Source organism: Octopus sinensis, linkage group LG12 (assembly GCF_006345805.1).
Source record: "Octopus sinensis linkage group LG12, ASM634580v1, whole genome shotgun sequence".
Classification (NCBI taxonomy): domain Eukaryota; kingdom Metazoa; phylum Mollusca; class Cephalopoda; order Octopoda; family Octopodidae; genus Octopus; species Octopus sinensis.
This window is the reverse complement of record NC_043008.1, coordinates 35,801,014-35,820,463: the sequence shown is the minus strand read 5'-3', so window position 1 is coordinate 35,820,463 and position 19,450 is coordinate 35,801,014. Positions and strand designations below refer to the sequence as shown.

The 19,450-nt window shown below is 38.3% G+C and overlaps 1 protein-coding gene across 11 annotated transcripts in view; it reads left to right on the top strand.

The window, feature by feature from the left end:
• The window catches only part of LOC115218049 (serine/threonine-protein phosphatase 6 regulatory ankyrin repeat subunit C), a 212,739-nt gene that overhangs the window by 642 nt on the left and 192,647 nt on the right, over positions 1–19,450 (top strand). The window contains exon 1 of one of the 11 annotated variants that reach the window (XM_036507864.1): positions 1–1,397. This exon is cut by the window's left edge and continues 71 nt beyond it. The exons of the other annotated variants lie outside the window; for them this stretch is intronic. The gene's annotated coding sequence lies outside the window, so the exon portion shown is untranslated. The remainder of the gene's footprint in view (positions 1,398–19,450) is intronic. 11 annotated transcript variants of the gene reach the window in all.

Sequence of the window (19,450 nt, the reverse complement as noted above, 5' to 3'; positions counted from 1 at the left end):
AGATTATGCAATATCCATGCTTTTCTCTAAGACATTAGCGACGTTACTGGAGTGAACTGACTACGACGGAAAACGGAAAGACGATTACAAGTTGTTAGCTTTACGTCCAGAAACAAAGTCATTAACGGAGAAAATAAGTTCTGTAAACTTTTGTTTTGTTTTCGATATTTATATCATTTCTTCCCCTCGTATCATCTCATCTTCTCTAAAAAAAAAAAAAAAACTTCGGAGATGGTACAGATAGAATTCGGTTGCTGTTTCGATTCCTAATGACTATATGATGGATCGTGTTTATATAGATAAATAGTAACTTTCAGTCACACACTCCACCTACTCGTAAATAGATACCACGTATAGAAATTTAGGAAGATTAAAAATAAGTGTTTTCCAGAAAAATCGAGATGAAGCTGTTAAAAAGCAAACTGGGAAAATGTATCATGAAGTATTGAAACAGTATGCCCTGCCTTTCGGGTCGATGAAATAAGTACGAGTTTAGCACTTGGGCCGAGGTAATCGATTAGCTCCCACCCCGCCAAAATTTCAGGCATTGTGACTATAGCAGAAAGGATTTCGGGATTAAACAAGTTGAGATAAAGTTCTATTATAATGCCATTAGCTGGGATGTTTACAAAGCTGCGTGGTTCCGGGTTCTATTCTACAGCATGGCACCCTGGGGAAGTGTCATGTGCATTGTGTATTAATATACACAACGAGTGTAATACATAATACGTACAATACATACTTGTGTATAATTTAGTTGACAGAAACTGGGTAGAAGTCTATTGTGTGTTTCGTCTATGTACAGAGGTAAAATATCTAAAACCTCAAAAACAATGACATCTTTTCATCATTGAAAATTACTAACAACGACGTTATTGTTCAAAATCTGAGTAGCTTTCCGGTTATTCAAATTATTGTATAGAATAATTTGCATTATTGAAAATAGGATGAACTGTGCAGTGCGGCTAGTCTTGAGTATAAGAACAAAATACAACCCGAATATCGGAATAAAAAGAAATTTGAAGAATGTCGAAATAGTTTCCTTGATGTTTGGGCTATAGGGGTGATATCTAATTAAGTATCTAATTAAAAGAGTTAATTGCTTTTTTTTTTGGCGTCATTGTTTAATGTGGATCTTAAAACATGATACGGGATCGCTTCTAAATGAATATTTATAATTAGAAATTAAAATGAATTACATACATCATATTTGGTTTACATACAGTTTACGGTCGTAAAGTAGTGAAAAGTAAATTGTTTTTAGAACATTCTATCCACAACAAAACATTTCGATATGAAAGAATTCTTGTCGATATGTATATTCACAAACCGGATTTTGGAACCAGTTTCGATTACCGCTCTTCTAGCTAATTCAGTTTAATTACGCCGCTGGTGCCGTTGAGAAAATAAGTTACATTCTTTTAAATATTTATAGTTTATGATATAATTTCATAAACATGGTATTTTATTTTATTTCTTTTATTAAAGGAAAAAAGTTTTAAACAAAATGCAAAGATATAAACGTTGAACTATTAATGTTGAATTATAAACTACCTGTGGGATCAAAGGGGAAAATTGTAAATAAATTGTAATGTTGTTTTTAAATGAATGAAAACTTTTTTTTTCAGTTTTGTTTACTTTTATTTTGCCGAATTTTTATAAATGTTTTGATATCTCGTTAAAAATTGCGTTTTACTATCATTTGTAAAAATTGTATTTCATTGTTGTTGTAAACAACAAAACAGATCAAATCGCTCTCATGTCTTTCCACTGTAAAATCAAACATACCTATACATATATTTATTTTAATTATCATTGATCTTTTAAAAATTTTTGATGTTATTTCTATATCTAACTTTAAATGTTTCGTAAAAATGTAAAATCCCCAAAGACGATCTTTAGTCATCATTACCGACTCTGGCCTCCCACAAAGTCTAACCACTGCTTCGTTAGGGACACCTGCTATCTTCTTAGCAAACAACACAGTTTCAGTCCCTGGATCCTCTGGTACTAAGTTAACTAAACTTATCAAAACTCTCCCACTTACGCACTGACTATCTTTGGTGCGTCACCCAGTGGTTTCGAGTGTGAGATCGTGGGTCCTTCTCCCGGACCGGGCGGTGCATTGTGTTCTTGCTCAAAACACTTCATTTCGCATTACCCTGCAACCATTTCACCGTATGGCGCGTGACACACTTGTGCACCTGAACAGGTAATGTCTATTTGATAGAGGAAGTGAGGTAGTATGCAACACAAACATGTGATTACTATAAACAAATCACCTGTGCCGGTTGGATCGAAAGACTACTTTTGTTATTAAATCTTCGGCATTAAATGTGCTTCATCTCTGATTAATTCGATATATTAAGTGGGTGACTGATGCTATCCTTCCAAAGCTTATAACCTTCAAACCTACAAATAGTTCATTCACAGCCGTGCTGTTATTGTACAAATGACAACTATTGTTTGCGATACTCGAAGAATGGATGTCACCAATCACCACCATTCTGAGATCTGTTTATTCACCGTCATAAAACTGGCATTCCATCGGTTACGACAGCAAGGGTTCCAGCTGATCCGATCAACCTGCTGGTGAAATTAATGCGGAAGTGGTTGAGCACTCCACAGACACGCGTACCTTTAATGTAGTTCTCAGGGAAATTCAGCGTGACATAACCGGCCCTTTGTAATATACATACTGCTCATTTTTGCCAGCTGAATGGACTGGAGCGACATGAAATAAAGTGTCTTGCATCAAGGACATAACGTGTCACCGGCAACCGATTATCATAACCACTTCTTTCGCTTTCTCTCTATGCCATGCACCTCCCCTATCATAATACCTGCATAAGAAAAGAAAAGGATGACTATGTATCACATGGCATTTGTATTCTCCAGCTGTGTCTCGTAGTTCTTTCACAAGTTGTCTACTGATCTCCTTGCATCTTCATATCCTTCACACTTCATCCAAATTGTATCCGTGAGTCGCGTTTCTGTTGATAAAACCATTACAGTTGCTGCTTGCTTCGCTTTCAACTTCACTCTATACAACAAACACACATAACAAAATCCCCTCCAAAACATCTCTTCTCCACCCGCATACAGAGCTACCAATTGCAGAAATCTCTTTAACATTCTGATAATTCTATCAAATGTTTTTTTTTCTTTTTTACTTCTGTCCCACGTTAACGACCAACTTATTACTTATAACCGTACACATTACACAGATAACACATTATTCCTGTTTAACACACATGCACAAATGTCGCCTTTTTGTGATAGCTATTGACAGCTTTTCTTAATGAAAACATTTAAAAATATTTAACGGGACCAAAGCAGTGTACTCTCTTTCAACAGCTTTTAAACACTATTATTACACACATAGGGAGGCAAGTATTTTGCCGCACATTCTTTCTTATACAGGAATACCATGAGTTAATGCCTTGGACCAAACAATATCCGAGCATCTCCCTGGACAAGCTCCTATATATAACATCGTGAATTGAGTATTTTTCTTTAATACCAGAAAAAAACTTAGTTTTCTGGTCAGCTGCTGAGCTTTTTCAAAGTCACCAATTTTCGAGTTCTGCTTATATATATTTCTTTACTGCCCACAAGGGGCTAAACATAGAGGGGACAAACAAGGACAGACGAAGAGATTAAGTCGATTATATCGCCTCCAGTGCGCAACTGGTACTTTATTTATCGACCCCGAAAGGATGAAAGGCAAACACATGGGGGACAGTTCTGTTACTGCTGTACACATGTCTCCCGGTTAATCAATGAAAAATCCACTCGATAACATTTTACAATATCTGTCTTTTTCTTTTCTCTCCCTCAACCATTACAACAATAACCTCCTTTTCCCTGAACCGGCACAAACTTTTCACAAGCTCACTTGTTGCACCTGTCATTTCTCTGGTGTGGCAGCGAGCCTCTACTTGTTAGAAATAGCAGCTATATTTCCCTCAACTTACATTTTTCCATCTTAAAAAAACAAAAATAGAGAAGACATTGAATAATGCGGTCTTTGGTGTCCGAAGACAAGATGGTATACTCTTTTACTTGTTTCAGTCATTTGACTGTGGCCATGCTGGAGTACCGCCTTTAGTTGAGCAAATCGACCCCAGGACTTATTCTTTGTAAGCCTAGTACTTATTCTAGCGGTCTCTTTTGCCAAACCGCTAAGTTACGGGGACGTAAACACACCAGCATCGGTTGTCAAGCGATGTTGGGGGGGGGGGCAAACATACACACACACACATACATATATATGTATGTATATATACATATATACGACGGGCTTCTTTCAGTTTCCATCTACCAAATCCACTCACAAGGCTTTGGTCAGCCTGAGGCTATAGTAGAAGACACTTGTCCAAGGTGCCACACAGTGGGACTGAACCCGGAACCATGTGGTTGGTAAGCAAGCTACTTACCACACAGCCACTCTTACGCCTACAAAAACACGATCTTGCGAGATGGATGTTCACAGTTGGAAAGGCTTTTGATCAGGTGCAAGCTCAAAGATGACCAATATCTCACTAAACAACAAGTTCCATTAGATCTCATAATAAAGGCTTTTTTTCTTTATTTTATTCTCAGCCTTGCATCATCTTGGAATACTTTCTTTCCTCCAGCTTCCCTCCATCAACTTACTTACAGAAGCTCATGCTCAACATTCAGATTGATATTGCATGTGATTACATAGAGCAGTGCTTTTCAACCTTTTTGCTGGAGCGGAACCCCAAGGAAACATTCCACTGGCTCGAGGAACCCCTGTGCAATAATTTAATAGTCTTATGCACACATATCTGCACAGGAGAATTAAAAATTACTGCTGATTTTAGCAGTTTTGTGACTTCTTGCGGAACCCCTGGACTGTACTGGCGGAACCCTGGTTGAAAACCACTGACATAGAGCATTGAATATTGCCTTTCCCTATATGAGAGCAGGATGGACTGTACTTCCCTACATAGGACATGCTGTGCTGTCCTTCCTTACTTACTTAGGATATGGGGTACTGACTTCCCAACATAGAGTATAAGGTGCTACCCCCTCCTTACACAGGGCACAGAGTTCTATTGTCTTTTTCACCACAGCTAATTAAAATATAGAAACATCTGTGGGTAATGTGACAGCATTTTTGTAGGATTTTGCTAATGAGATGGGGCTACCATGGATGGGTTGTTCTTGTACTCTTCCATTTCATTTTCATTGATGTAGGTACTCCAGTATGGCCACAGTCCAACGACTGAAACAAGTAAAAGTGTATTTTTTAAAACGATCCCTCACTTTGTAAACAGTGCTATTTTGCCTTAGCTCGGCAGAATTGTTTGTGCTCCAGACAAAACGTTTTGCAGTATTAGTTACAGCTGTTTATGTTCTGAGTTCAAACCCCACCAAGGTCAGCTTTACTTTTCATCATTCTAGGGTTGATAAAAATCAAGTACAAACCAAGTATTGGGTGTATTTCCTCAACTAATCCCCTCCCCTGAAATTTGTGATATTGTGCCTCAAAGACACCCACCCACCATTATTAAGCAACTCATAACTCAGACATTTTACCTGCATCTCTCCATTGTTGCTTCTATATCCTGACAGTTGACCGTGTTTCTTGATTCTTACCTTGTTGCAACATTTTTCTGTGATATTTCCTTGGCTTTCAACTCATTTCCTTACTTTATTTTTGGGTAACATTTCTTTAATTCTCTATCCAAACCATCTATTGCATCCTCGTCCAGGTGGCAAGACCCTACAAAAATGTTGTCACATCACTTTTGCATCATGTTTTCATTTTTTAATTTGCAATGTTGAGAAGGAGAGTACCTCATACAGTGTGTAAAGTATAGGGACAGCACCCTATACCCTATACTTCTCTTTAGCTTCACATGTAATATTTCTTTCTTAGCATCCTCTTGTTGTTTATCTAAAACATCCCATGTCTCTGGTGGTATCCTCTTTTCACTGTATTTTCCTCCCATTCTTTCTATTCTTTTTCTGGCTGTCTTTGCAATCATCATCATCATTTAACGTCCGCTTTCCATGCTAGCATGGGTTGGACTATATGACTGAGGTTTAGGGAACCAGTCTCCAATCTGATTCTGGCAGAGTTTCTACAGCTGGATGCCTTTCCTAACGCCAACCACTCTGAGAGTGTAGTGGGTGCTTTTACATGCCACCGGCACGAGGGCCAGTTTGGTGGTACTGGCAATGGCCATGTCCAAATGGTGCTTTTTACGTGCCACTTGCACAGGAGCCAGTCCAGCGGCACTGGCAACAACCTCACTCGAATGTTTCACATGCCAGCAGCACAAGTGCCAGTAAGGCAACGCAGTAACGATCTCGATTCTCATCTACATCTGCTTTGCCATTTAATTCCACAATTCTGTGACTGTGTGATTCAGAAGCTTCCTTTACAACCACATGGTTTCAGGTTCAGTCCCATTGCACAGCACCTTGAATAAGTATCTTCTACTATAACCCTAGGCCATCCAATGCCTTATGAGTGAGTTTGATAGATGGAAACTATGTGGAAACCTGCCATATTTATCTGCCTGTCTGACTGTGTGTATGTTTCTTTTTGTCTGTGTTTGTCCCCAACCGCCACTTGACACCCGATGTTGGTTTGTTTACATCTCCATAACTTAGTTGTTCTGCAAAAGGGACTGATGAAATTAGTATCATACTTTAAAAAACAAAAAGTCCTGGGGTTGGTTTGTTTGACTAAACCCTTCAAGGCGGTGCCCCAGCATGGCCACTGTCCACTGACTTAAGCAAGATAAAGATGTCTGTTCGTGAGGTGTTATTGATAGGATTCTCTGATGTCCATCAAATTTGATATTATTTGAAAGATTTGGTTCTTTTAGTGTTGAAAACATTTTCTCTTTAATTGCATTGCATGGCATGTAATGTTTTGCCCCTCTGGCCATAAGTGAAGCCTGAACAGAGATTTTGTTTCTTTTTCTTACATCACTCATAAATACAGATGGAGTCACTTTCATTTTTTAAAGCTTCAACTCACTCTGGGTTTTCCTATGTATCAAATTACATTAAAAAACAAAAAAAAACTTGGTTATGCAGAAAATGAAACTAGCCACAGAATTCCAGGAATTATGATTCATTGCCTGTTAACATCCTTAAACCAACAGTAGTTTCTTTTTCATCTTTTTCTTATCTGAACTTGGCATTGAAGTTATCCGTATAAATTACAGTCATTAGGTGTTTTGGCAAAACTACACAAGTGTGCCCCACTGCCTCTGAATTTGTTTCCTCGTAACTTTCAGGAAATGGATATTTTTTTTTATGAAAGTTTCTACAAATACACTTCAGATGTATGTGTGTATATATATTTGTATACATGTATGTACGTTTGTATGTGGAGGCGCGTGGCTTAGTGGTTAGCATCATGATCGTAAGATTGTAGTTTCGATTCCTGGACCGGGCGATGTGTTGTGTTCTTGAGCAAAACACTTCATTTCACGTTGCTCCAGTCCACTCAGCTGGCAAAAATGAGTAACGCTGCGATGGACTGGCACCCCATCCAGCTGGGGGGAACACATATGCCATAGAAACCGAGAAACCGGGCCCAGGAGCCTGGCTAGGCTTTTAAAGTGGAGGCACATGGCCTAGTGGTTAGAGCAGCGGACTCGCGGTCGAGGGAGCGCGGGTTCGAATCTCAGGCCAGGCGATGTGTGTGTTTATGAGCTGAAACACCTAAGCTCCACGCGGCTCCGGCAGAAGGTAATGGCGAACTTCTGCTGACTCTTTCGCCACAACTTTCTCTCACTCTTTCCTCCTGCATCTTGCAGCTCACTTGCGACGGACCGGCGTCCCATCCAGGTGGGGAACCTATACGCCAAGGAAACTGGGAAACTGGCCCTTATGAGCTAGGCATGGCTCGAGAAGGTACAAACAACATGTACATTTGTATGTATTCTGCCTGTTCATGTGTTTATGTTTGAGTTTATGTGTTCATGCACACTGATGCACACAAACAAACAAAAAAGAACACAGCTCTGATAACGGACAGTCAGTGATCACTGAAAAGGTTGCAAGATGCAACGAAAACTTTAGAAAAAAATAAATAAGTTAATGAGTGGAAATCAAACCAGTGAGTGTGTTCAGTAATAAGGCACTAGAAGAGAATGACTCTCCTCAGACACAGAATAATATGTGTGTGCCTTTCTCTTGACATCACATGATGGTTGTAAATGATCATTGCTGTCTTACAAGTGATGTTAATTGTTTCCAGTCTTCCATGAAAAATATGTCTAGCCATGGACAGGTGTAGGAGTGGCTGTGTGGTAAGTAGCTTGCTTACCAACAACATGGTTCCGGGTTCAGTCCCACTGTGTGGCACCTTCTACTGTCTTCTACTATAGCCTCGGGCCGACCAAAGCCCTGTGTGTGGATTTGGTAGACGGAAACTGAAAGAAGCCCATCGTATATATGTATATATATGTATGTGTGTGTATATGTTTGTCCCCCACCCCAACATCGCTTGACAACCGATGCTGGTATGTTTACGTCCCCGTAACTTAGTGGTTCAGCAAAAGAGACCGATAGAAGTACTAGGCTTACAAAGAATAAGTCCTGAGGTCGATTTGCTTGACTAAAGATGGTGCTCCAGCATGGCCGCAGTCAAATGACTGAAACAAGTAAAAAGAGAGAGTATGGGAAATAGGTGAGGTTGGTGACTGGAAGAGCATCTGGCTGTAGAAAATCTACCTCAACCAATTCCATCAGACCCATGCACAATGGAAAAGTGAATGTTAAATGATGATATACAGGCAGATCTCGACTTATGACTTTTCACGGGATTTTTTTGTTTGGTTCACAGTTTATAGTTCTTTTGATTTTCTAATTGATTTCAAATTCAGTGTATTGATGTAGTTTTGTATGCTGATTATGTTAATGAAATTCATTTTTGCCATAGATTAAATAAAAGTTAATAGCTTTTAAAGTTTACAAATGTTGGTTAATTTTAATGCCTGTTTCCATAGTAACAAGCCAAGATGTCTGCTTGTTCTTGTTTTGCTACAAATAATGTATTTTTTTCTGAATATGGTATATTGATGTAATTTCTCACACTTAATCTGATTTTGTTATTCACTTGTTCTGGAAAAAAGTTTGATAAAATGTTCACTAAAAATAGGTCCCTAATCGATTAACCCCAGGTTATCCACTGGTCAGACTGACCTAAGCACCAACTCTAAACTCTAAACCCTAATTCTAATCCTAAACCCCAACCCTAAGCCCTAATTCTAACTTTAAATCCTAATTTTAACCCTAAACCCTAATTCTAATACTAAACCCAAACCTTAAAGTGTAACTAACCCTAGTGCAGTGTTTCCTAACTTTTTGCTTGTGCCTCACTTTTTAATAACAAAATACCTGAAACCCATCAACATTATTTTTTAATATAGAATCCCTATTTTTAATTCAATTACCTGACTGACGGATACCTCGACTCAGTTAGTGAGAACCCTGTGCCTGGTACATACAGTACAAACCCTTGATTTGAGGAGACAATTTCGTTAACTTCAGCTGTAAATTGCCACATCTTGTAATTTCAAGCCGGTTTCTCTTGGCTTCCAATAAATTGTCAACTGCACTGAATCCACATTCGACCAAATAAGACGATGGAAAATGAAACAGTAGTTCTCTTGCTGATGTAGAGATGGAGTATTTTCTTTCAACCTTGTCACATAGCCACATATTTGTAGTTTTGAGTTTAAACAAAGTCTTCACTGATTCATCATGTTGCAATTCTGATAACTCTTCTTGGTATTGAACTGCAGTATCAGAAACATCAATCAGCAGCGGTTGAGTTAACCAAGAGGGAAAATTCATTGTCTTCAAATCACAAAATCCGTCACTGAAGTCCTTTATTAAGATAGTCAAATGGTCAAGGATTACGGTAGCAACATAATGTATTATCTCACATTTACTCAACCAGTATAACTGACTGAAATTTCTTTTGGAAACGTTTTGGGCGTATTTCAAGGGCTGTAATGAATCCACAAATCTTTGCTTTCACATTAACAAGCATCATGTTTGCACCTTGGAGTTGTTTATTCAAGTTTCCAACTTTCTCAAAGATGTCTGTTAAACAACTGACAAACACTTTTCCATCTGCTGTTGACAGCATTTTCATTTCACATTTATCACTGAGAAAGTTGTTAAGCTGATCAAATAATTCCATGAACCTTTTTTTAAGCTATTTCCACTTGATAACCACTTTACCTCTGTATGAAGTAATAATTGAACATACTTGGCGCTTTTATTTATACAAAACTGCTTGAAAAGACATTCGACTTTGGGATTTTCAGGACGCATGTTGTGCAGCAAATAGTGAAGTGAGTTTTGTTCAGTTTTCAAAATTTTCTTTCAGAATATTTGAAGTACTCCAATTCGGAATTAGAATTGTTGGGATGTCTTATCCTCATGTGCGCTTTTATCTTGCCTGCCTTCATTGACTCATTTTCTGATGACACAATAAGCAGAACGGTTTACGCTCATCATGCTCATCGGGAATAAATCCAAACTTCAAAAACTCCTCCAAATATTGACAAGTCTTCTTCTTGCTTTGTTTACTCATTTTAAAAAGGGCTCACACAAATCTAAGAAAGTGATGAAGCAATGGAGATGACGATTTTTGTACAGCGTAGAAAGAAAGAGAATCCAAGCATCAATCAACAATAGTGATCGGAGTTGACTACTGTTTTTATAAACGTTTGATACTGGACAATAGATATTGAAACAGAGAAATAAACGCCTAACAAATGCAGATACCTCACTCACGACTCTACATCGATTCCCATGGTTTAACTATAAATATTGCCTGGGAATGATTTTTTTTTTCCATTTCAATGTCCAGAGATAGGCTTAGGGTCGACAAGTGTGTGCTCAAATCACTTGCAAAATTTTTCACAAGCCACTCTAACGCAGGTCTCACTGGTGAGAAACACTGTCCTAGTGTCTCTAAAACTTTCAGATTTGATTTTCCGCTTTTGTTTACATGAACTGAGCTACAATAGTATAATGTCCAGTTTGTTCTTTTGTAATTTTTAGCAGGAAAAAAAAAATCTCTTTGAGGATATTTCCTTATATTTCTGGTTCCAACGTTTCACATGACTTTATTCATTTAAACTTACTCAAAACTGCAAAACTTCTTACAACTTTCATCGTCGTCGTAATATATTGCTTTTATATTATCTAATAAAAGTTATCACACAAAAAATACCAGCTTCCAAATCCGGTTTTCTGACTGGGTAAAAATAATCAGCATTTAAACCTCTGTAACATTTTTCTGAAATTTTTCTGGAACAAATGAATAACATCAGATGCAGCGTGAATAATTACACCAATTTACTGAAGTTGAAAATTTCTACTGAATTTTAAAGTTTCAGAAACTGTGAATCAAACAGAAAAGATCCTTTTTCGAGACCTACTCACTCTGTTTTTTATTAAAAAATTTTTTTTTTAATAAATTAGTGGAAAAGGATAAATCTCAACTTAAGTCGATTTATCAGACTCAGTGAACGTATTTAAAAGTATAAAAAAAAATAACACCTAAAATTAATACTGAGACGGAAAATCAAATAAAATATTTGAAAATATGTACAAACCATTTATTAAAGCAAGTATAAGGTAATAAATTTTTTAAAATGATCTTTCGCGTTACGTTGTTTTTCGAGTTAAGTCATGTCTTGAAAAGCAATTCCCGACATAAAATCCAAATACGTTTGTATAAATATTGTTTCTGGTAGGAAAAAAAAGTTCATTATTCATGGTCTAAGGGAGATAATTGATAAATTTGCTAACGCAGTTAGTTCCCTTACATAACGGAGTAAATAAATTTTGAACAAAATATGTGGAATAGGCCGAAAAAGACAAAAAAAAAAAATGGTGTGAAGTTACAGCTTGGTCGTAAGTGAATTTTGTAGAAGTTTTGTTATATTGGGCGGATGTAGCACAAAACCATTCTATCGGTTTATTCAACAGCTTACGCAGTATTAAACTCAGCGGGTTTCCAGGCAGTTATTTATAATTCACTTAACGTTTAAATATCTCTCTCACTGCAGTGGATTTGTTTCCTTTTAAATCACAGCCCATTTCTGTGGAGACGCGTGGTTTAGGGACTAAGGTTTTGGATTCACAATCGTATGATTGTGGTTTCGTTTCCTGGTCCAGGCGATGCATTCTGTTCACGAGCAAAGTCCATCATTTCACGTTGCTCCAATTCACTCAGCTAGCAGACATTAGTAATACGGTGCATTTGCGACAAGGCCTGGCGAGCTGGCGAAGGAGGGTGAACCTACCAGCAAAAAAAAAATAAATAAAAATAAAAAGAAGGCCTCTCCCGTTGGGTATAACCTTTGTCAACCATTTCTTTCTATGTAATTACTCTTTTACTTGTTTTAGTTACGTGATTGTGGCCATGCTGGAGTACCGCCTTTAGATGAGAAAATCGACCCCAGGACTTATTCTTTGTAAGCCTAGTACTTATTCTATCGGTCTCTTTGGCCGAACTGCTAAGTTACGGGGATGTAATCACACCAGCATCGGTTGTCAAGCGATGTTGGAGGGGGGACAAACACACACACACACACACACACACATATATATATATATATACACACGACGGGCTTCTTTCAGTTTCTGTCTACCAAATCCACTCACAAGGCTTTGGTCGGCCCGAGGCTATAGTAGAAGATACTTGCCCAAGGTGCCACGCAGTGGGACTGAACTCGGAACCATGTGGTTGGTAAGCAAGCTACTTACCACACAGCCACTCCTACGCCTATATATGCATACGTTAAATTAATAATCCTCTTCGCTCCCACTGGACCACCAACCTATGCACTGAGCTTGTCTATCTCTCTCTCTCTCTCTCTGCTGCAGCCTGTCCAAACACATGCCACTCCTCTCTCTTGTTCTCCCTGCTCTCAATCCTACCATCATTACTATCCTTTTGCTAGTCTTACTCCCTCCATCCACCATTCAGTCCTAAACCATTCTTCACAGAAGTTCTTTATCTCTCTGCTCCCATTTCGCTTATCCCTTGCACCCTTTCCCCCCTACACAAACTCACATCCACATCCTTTGCTCCTCTGTTCCTTCTCACTTCTACTCACCTCGTACCTTGAGGGACCACCTGGACACACTATCTCAATTAAAGAACTCAGCACACACTATAAAGGCCATCTAGCCATAGAAATCACACCAAAGCAGATCCTACCAAACCATCCATCACTTGCCAGCATTGAGCATAGATATTAAGTGCTGCTGCCACTGCTGCTACTGCTGCTCATGTATATCACATCCACATATCAACTTCCTATCGAGCTATAACAAATCAGTTGTTGTTTGATGCCTTGAATACACCAAACGGAAGTATATAGGACTTTGTGGGACAATGTCCCAAAATTTTGTGTCTGATGATAGCTATTTAGACTTAAAGACGACCATTCTGACAACCTGGAATAACAATTGATATAATGTAACTCATAATAAGTTAAACTGTGTACTCTTACATTTACAAGGTGTGTGTATGTGTGTATAGCTGCATATATGTATATATATATATATATATATACTTGAAATTTATAGAAAAACTAAGATGAAGACAGGTGTAGGAACAACAAGCAAGTGTATTAGCTTGTTGCTCAAGAAAAATGCAAAAGTATTTCACATTTTGAGCTTAAGCTCTTCAACAGAAAGGAATCAGAAAAAATAAACACAGAGAAAATGCAAAAAACTTGTAGATTATATATACATATATGCATGTGTGTGTATATATATATATATAGATACATACACACACACACATATATATATATACATACATATATATATATATACATACACACACACACATATATATACATACATATATACACATACATATATATATCATATCATCATCATCGTTTAACGTTTGTTTTCCATGTTAGCATGGGTTGACTGAGGGCTGGCGAACCAGATGGCTGTACCAGGCTCCAATCTTGATCTGGCAGAGTTTCTACAGCTGGATGCCCTTCCTAACGCCAACCACTCCAAGAGTGTAGTGGGTGCCTTTACGTGCCACTGGCATGAGGGCCAGTCAGGCGGTACTGGCAACGGCCACACTCAAAATGGTGTTTTTACGTGCCACCTGCACAGGAGTCACTTCAGCGGCACTGGCAACGACCTTGCTCAAAAGCTTTTTCACATGCCACCAGCACAAGTGCCAGTAAGGCAATGTTGGTAACGATCACGCTTGAATGGTGTGCTTAATGTGCCACCAGCACGAAAGCCAGTTAGCTGCTCTGGCAATGATCACGTTCGGATGGTGCTCTTAGCACTCCACTAGCACAGATGCCAGTCATCGAATTTGATTTCGATTTCACTCGCCTCAACAAGTTTCGCAAGCAGAGTTTAGTGTCCAATGAAGGAAAAGTATGCATAAGTGGGCTGGTTACACCCCTGGCATAGGCCAGGAGGTTATGGTTTCACTTGGCTTGCCAGGTCTTCTCAAGTACAGCATATTTCTAGAAGTCTCAGTCACTAGTCATTGCCTCGGTGAGGCCTAATGTTCAAATATCATGCTTCACCACTTCATCCCAGGTGTTCCTGGGTCTACCTCTTCCACAGGTTCCCTCAACCACTAAGGTGCGGCACTTTTTCACACAGCTATCCTCATCCATTCTCGCCACATGACTATACCAGCATAGTCGTCTCTCTTGCACACCACATCTGATGCATTTTAGTTCCAACTTTTCTCTCAAGGTACATACACTTTGTCGAGTATGCACACTGACATTACACATCCATCAGATCATACTGGCTTCATTCCTTGCAAGCTTACGCATGTTCTCAGCAGTCACAGCCCATGTTTCACTGCCATGTAGCATGGCTGTTCATACACATACGTCATACAGTTTACCTTTTATTCTGAGCAAGAGGCCCTTTGTCATCAGTAGAAGTAAGAGCTCCTTGAACTTTGCCCAGGCTATTCTTAACTATGGTTAACTATACGGGTGACTGCCAGATATTTTGAGCATCTCTGCAGTGATTCCTGATGGGCCAGGGGCTTTCCATGTCTTCATACTCTTAATTGCTTTATCTACCAAGGTAGTGTCAACTCGGATAGCTGGTCCCCCTGTTGGGTCAACATTCAGCAGACTCTCTTTCTCCCATTCATTTTCTTTATTGAGCAACCTTTCATAGTGGTGTCTCCAAACCTCTCTCTTTGCAGCCTCGTTTAGTGCAAGTGAACCATCATCCATGCGGACACATTTCTCTCCTACAACATCACGATTCTCTCTCACACACTGTCTTGCAACATGAAATATCTCAAGTCTTTGGTCCTCATGGTGCAGAACATTGGCAAATTTTTTCTTATCTGCTTCCCCTCTGGCTAAATAAACCTGTCTCCTAGCTTCCCTTCTGACAGTCTGATACAATTCCCTACGACCACCGTTCTTCCAGTCCTTCCAAGCCTGTTTCTTTTCTCTAATAGCCCCCATGTTATTTTGGGTCAAGAGGGGACTTTGCACCATCTACAGATCTGGTCAGTGGCCCTCAACAGGTTGTCCCCTACATCGTGTGAAGCTATATCCCCTTCTATTTCGTCAAAAGCTTCGAGTAATAAGTCTAAATCTCTGACCATTTGCAGGATCTTTAAGCTTCCAGACCCTTCTCTTCCATGCTGGTTGTTTTCTGGGCATCCACTTAGTCCTGATCCTGAAGTCACTAACTATCAGTCTATGTTGTGGGGTACATTATTTGCTTGGGAAGGTTTTGGCATTCATGAGCAGCCATCTTTCCATTTTTCTGGTGAGGATGTAGTCAATTTGGCTAGTGTGTCTGCCAGAATAGGAGGTGACTAAGTGACTGGGCAGGTTTTCTGAAGTTAGTAATGTATGTAAGCGAATCCTAACAAGACCACTGCAGTCCCTCTTTCAGAGCTTCCTTGCAACTGGCAAACTTCCAAGGAAACTGAAGGAGGGTAAAATATGCCCTATTTATAAAGAAGGTAGCAGAGCGGAGGCCAAAAACTACAGACCTATCTCTCTGACCTCGCACATCAGCAATGTCATGGAACGAATAGTCAGAAGAAAACTAATCGCCTTCCTTGAAGAAAATGACTTGCTGCCTGACACACAACATGGTTTCCAACCAGGAAGAAGCTACTTGACTCAGCTCTTACAAAACTATGACTGGGTGCTGAAACAGTTGCTCAACCACTCAAATGTGGAAGTGATATATCTCGACTTTGCAAAGGCCTTTGATAATGTTGATCATGGAATGATATGTCACAAACTGCGTGATCTCAGCATAGATGGAAAATTGGGAGAATGGCTTCATGGCTTTCTGAAGGATAGAAGTCAGGTGGTAGTAGCCAATGGGGCCACCTCCAATGACATGCAAATAGTGAGTGGCGTTCTGCAAGGCACTGTTTTTGGACCACTACTGTTCATAATGGCCTTCTCAGACATGCCCTCAGCCACACAGAGAGCCACAATCACAAGTCATGCAGATGATACAAAAGTCTCACAGGTAATACAGAACCCTGAAGACGCTATGCACCAGCAATGTGTGCTGGATGAAATATACAAGTTGGCTGAAAAAAATAGCATGTAGTTTAATGCTCAAAAGTTTCAAGTCTTGTGTTATCATCATGCAAAACTAAATGCAATGCCCATTAAATACAGAGGACCTGGAGGGATTGCAATCCCAGAGGCACAATCAGTGTGAGACCTGGGCATTTACATGAGTAATGATGCATCCTTCCATGTGCATCTTGCTAAATTGGCAATGAAATGCAGGTGGCTGACTGGATGAATTCTTAGAGCTTTTAGAACAAGATCAGGAAACCATGATGGTCCTCTGGAGGACACTTGTCCGAAGCCACTTTGACTTTTGCTCTCAGCTATGGTCACCAACCAGTGTCAAATTAATCTCAGAACTTGAGGCAATCCAATGAAGCTACATGAAGAAGATAGCCTCTATGTAGCACATAAGCTACTGGGAAAGACTCATGAGATTAAGACTCTATTCCTTAGAGTGTAGGCGAGAAAGATATGCCATAACATACATCTGGAAGGACTTGTCCCAAACTTTGGCATCGAGTGTTACACAAATGCCAGAACTGGGCGCCACTGCATAGTGCCAAGGACTCCAAATTTGCCATCAGGATGTAGGACAAGATACTGCAATAGCCTGGGCTTCAGAGGTCCACAGCTCTTCAATATCCTCCCGAAGGACCTGAGAGACCTGCATGGGGTGGATGTAGGTGTGTTCAAAATAAAGCCGGACCTGTTACTGTCAAGTGTCCCAGATGAAAGAACTTCAAAGCCGGAGGTACAGATGAGGGCAGCGGCATCAAACTCCCTCATGCACCAAATGCCAATTCCTAAAAAGCATTTGTGAAGTAAAATTATATAGCAACACCAAATGGCGGTGCCACAGCATGGCCAGAGCTCATGAGCTGAAACTAGATATAAAGAAAAAATAAATATATACCTATATACATATATATATACACACACATACATGTATATACATATACACACATATATATATATATACACATATATACATATATATACACATATATATATATATATATACATTATGTATATATATATATATATACATATATATATATATACATATATGTATATATATAATATATATACATATATATATACACACACACACAAATATATATATATACATATATATACACACATATATACATATATATATATATATACATATACACATATATATATATACACATATATATATATACATATATACACACATATATATATATACACTAGCAGTATCGCTCGGCGTTGCTTGGGTTTGTAAGGGAAATAACTATATAAGCATTTTTAGAGAGTTACTTCCCTTATATAACCTGAGCAAAAATCCATAAAAATGTGGAAAAATGATGGTAAATTTTTTTTTAAATCGTAGACTCATCGTAGATGTGCGCTAATACCCAGAAGTACTTGATATGAATGACGACTATAAGATACCCGCTTTTGGTTAAACTGCACCGCAAAATGTGGGAGTAGTTAGGAATCTAAATCGGAGGAGACAGAGTCTCACACACACAACTTAGATTTTATATATAAAGATATTCCTATATATACACATATATATATATATATATATATATATATACATATATTATAGAAATCACAAATCTAGTGGTGCGTACCTTTCAAGGTGCCTAAATAGGGAAATCCCTGAATTACAGGGAGGCTTATATAGGTATGATGCTCTCTTCATCATCCCTAGCAACAATAAATCAATCAGAAAAAATGAGAAAAAGAGTCAGAAAACTTTTCAAAAACTTTAACTTAAGTATTACGTATGAATATGGCACAAAAGTAGTAAATTTTTTAATGCTATTTTAAACATTTACTCTCAATTATACTACCTCAATTCAAAAGAAGGTGAGATTACAAGATATGTGAACAAATTATCAAATCACCCCCCCACCAATGTATTAAAATCGGTAGTTGAAAGTATTTTTAGTAGAATTATCAAATTACCATCAAACATTGATATTTTTAATTCCCATTCATACCACTACAATGATGTAAGGCAGGATATGACCAGGAAATTATTTTTCTTAGTTCAGTAACTTCAGCACCTTTTGATAGAAGAAAAAATGATAGTTTGAGTAATAGAAAGTCTACTCGCTTACTTAGTTGTGAAAAAATACCAAATGATAAAGCATCCTACATTATTTTAAATAATAATAGTGTTTGCTTCAATAGAAGACAGGGTACTAAAACGAGTAGGAAGCTCAGGTTAGCTAAAAAAAGATGACGATGTAAAAGAAATGGTTACTCCTCCAGATAAGGAATATACTAGAAATATATACAAAACTATTAATCATGTCACAATTCTAGGGTGCAGTGATAGTACAAATATATCCCACTCTGACTTACACCATAAATTTAAAGGTAAGAATTTTGTCTGGTTCAATATCCCATACAACTGTTCATTATCCACAAACATATATAGAAAATTTATGGCTATTTTAGAAAACTTTCCTACTTCCCATAGATATCATAGAATCTTTTCACGTAAGACAATTAGAATCTCATACTCTACTCTTCCTGAATGGGTACCATTACAGCTAGATTAAATAAGAAGAATATAAAATTAGCCAGAATTGTTGATAATAATAATAATGGTACTGTCAACTATAACATAAACCCCCAAAATGAGAACGGTAGTAGTGATGATGATGTGGTGAATAGAAGGAATAGTGGTAACACTTCTAATATAAACATTATGGATTGTAGTTCAGGTGCATGGAAACTATTAGTATGCCTGCTGATGCAGAGGTGGTTTTAAATGATACTACAGTTGAAGTAGAGTTAGAAACTAACAGACGTGAACATAACATACTTGATAATAGAAATATTAATAG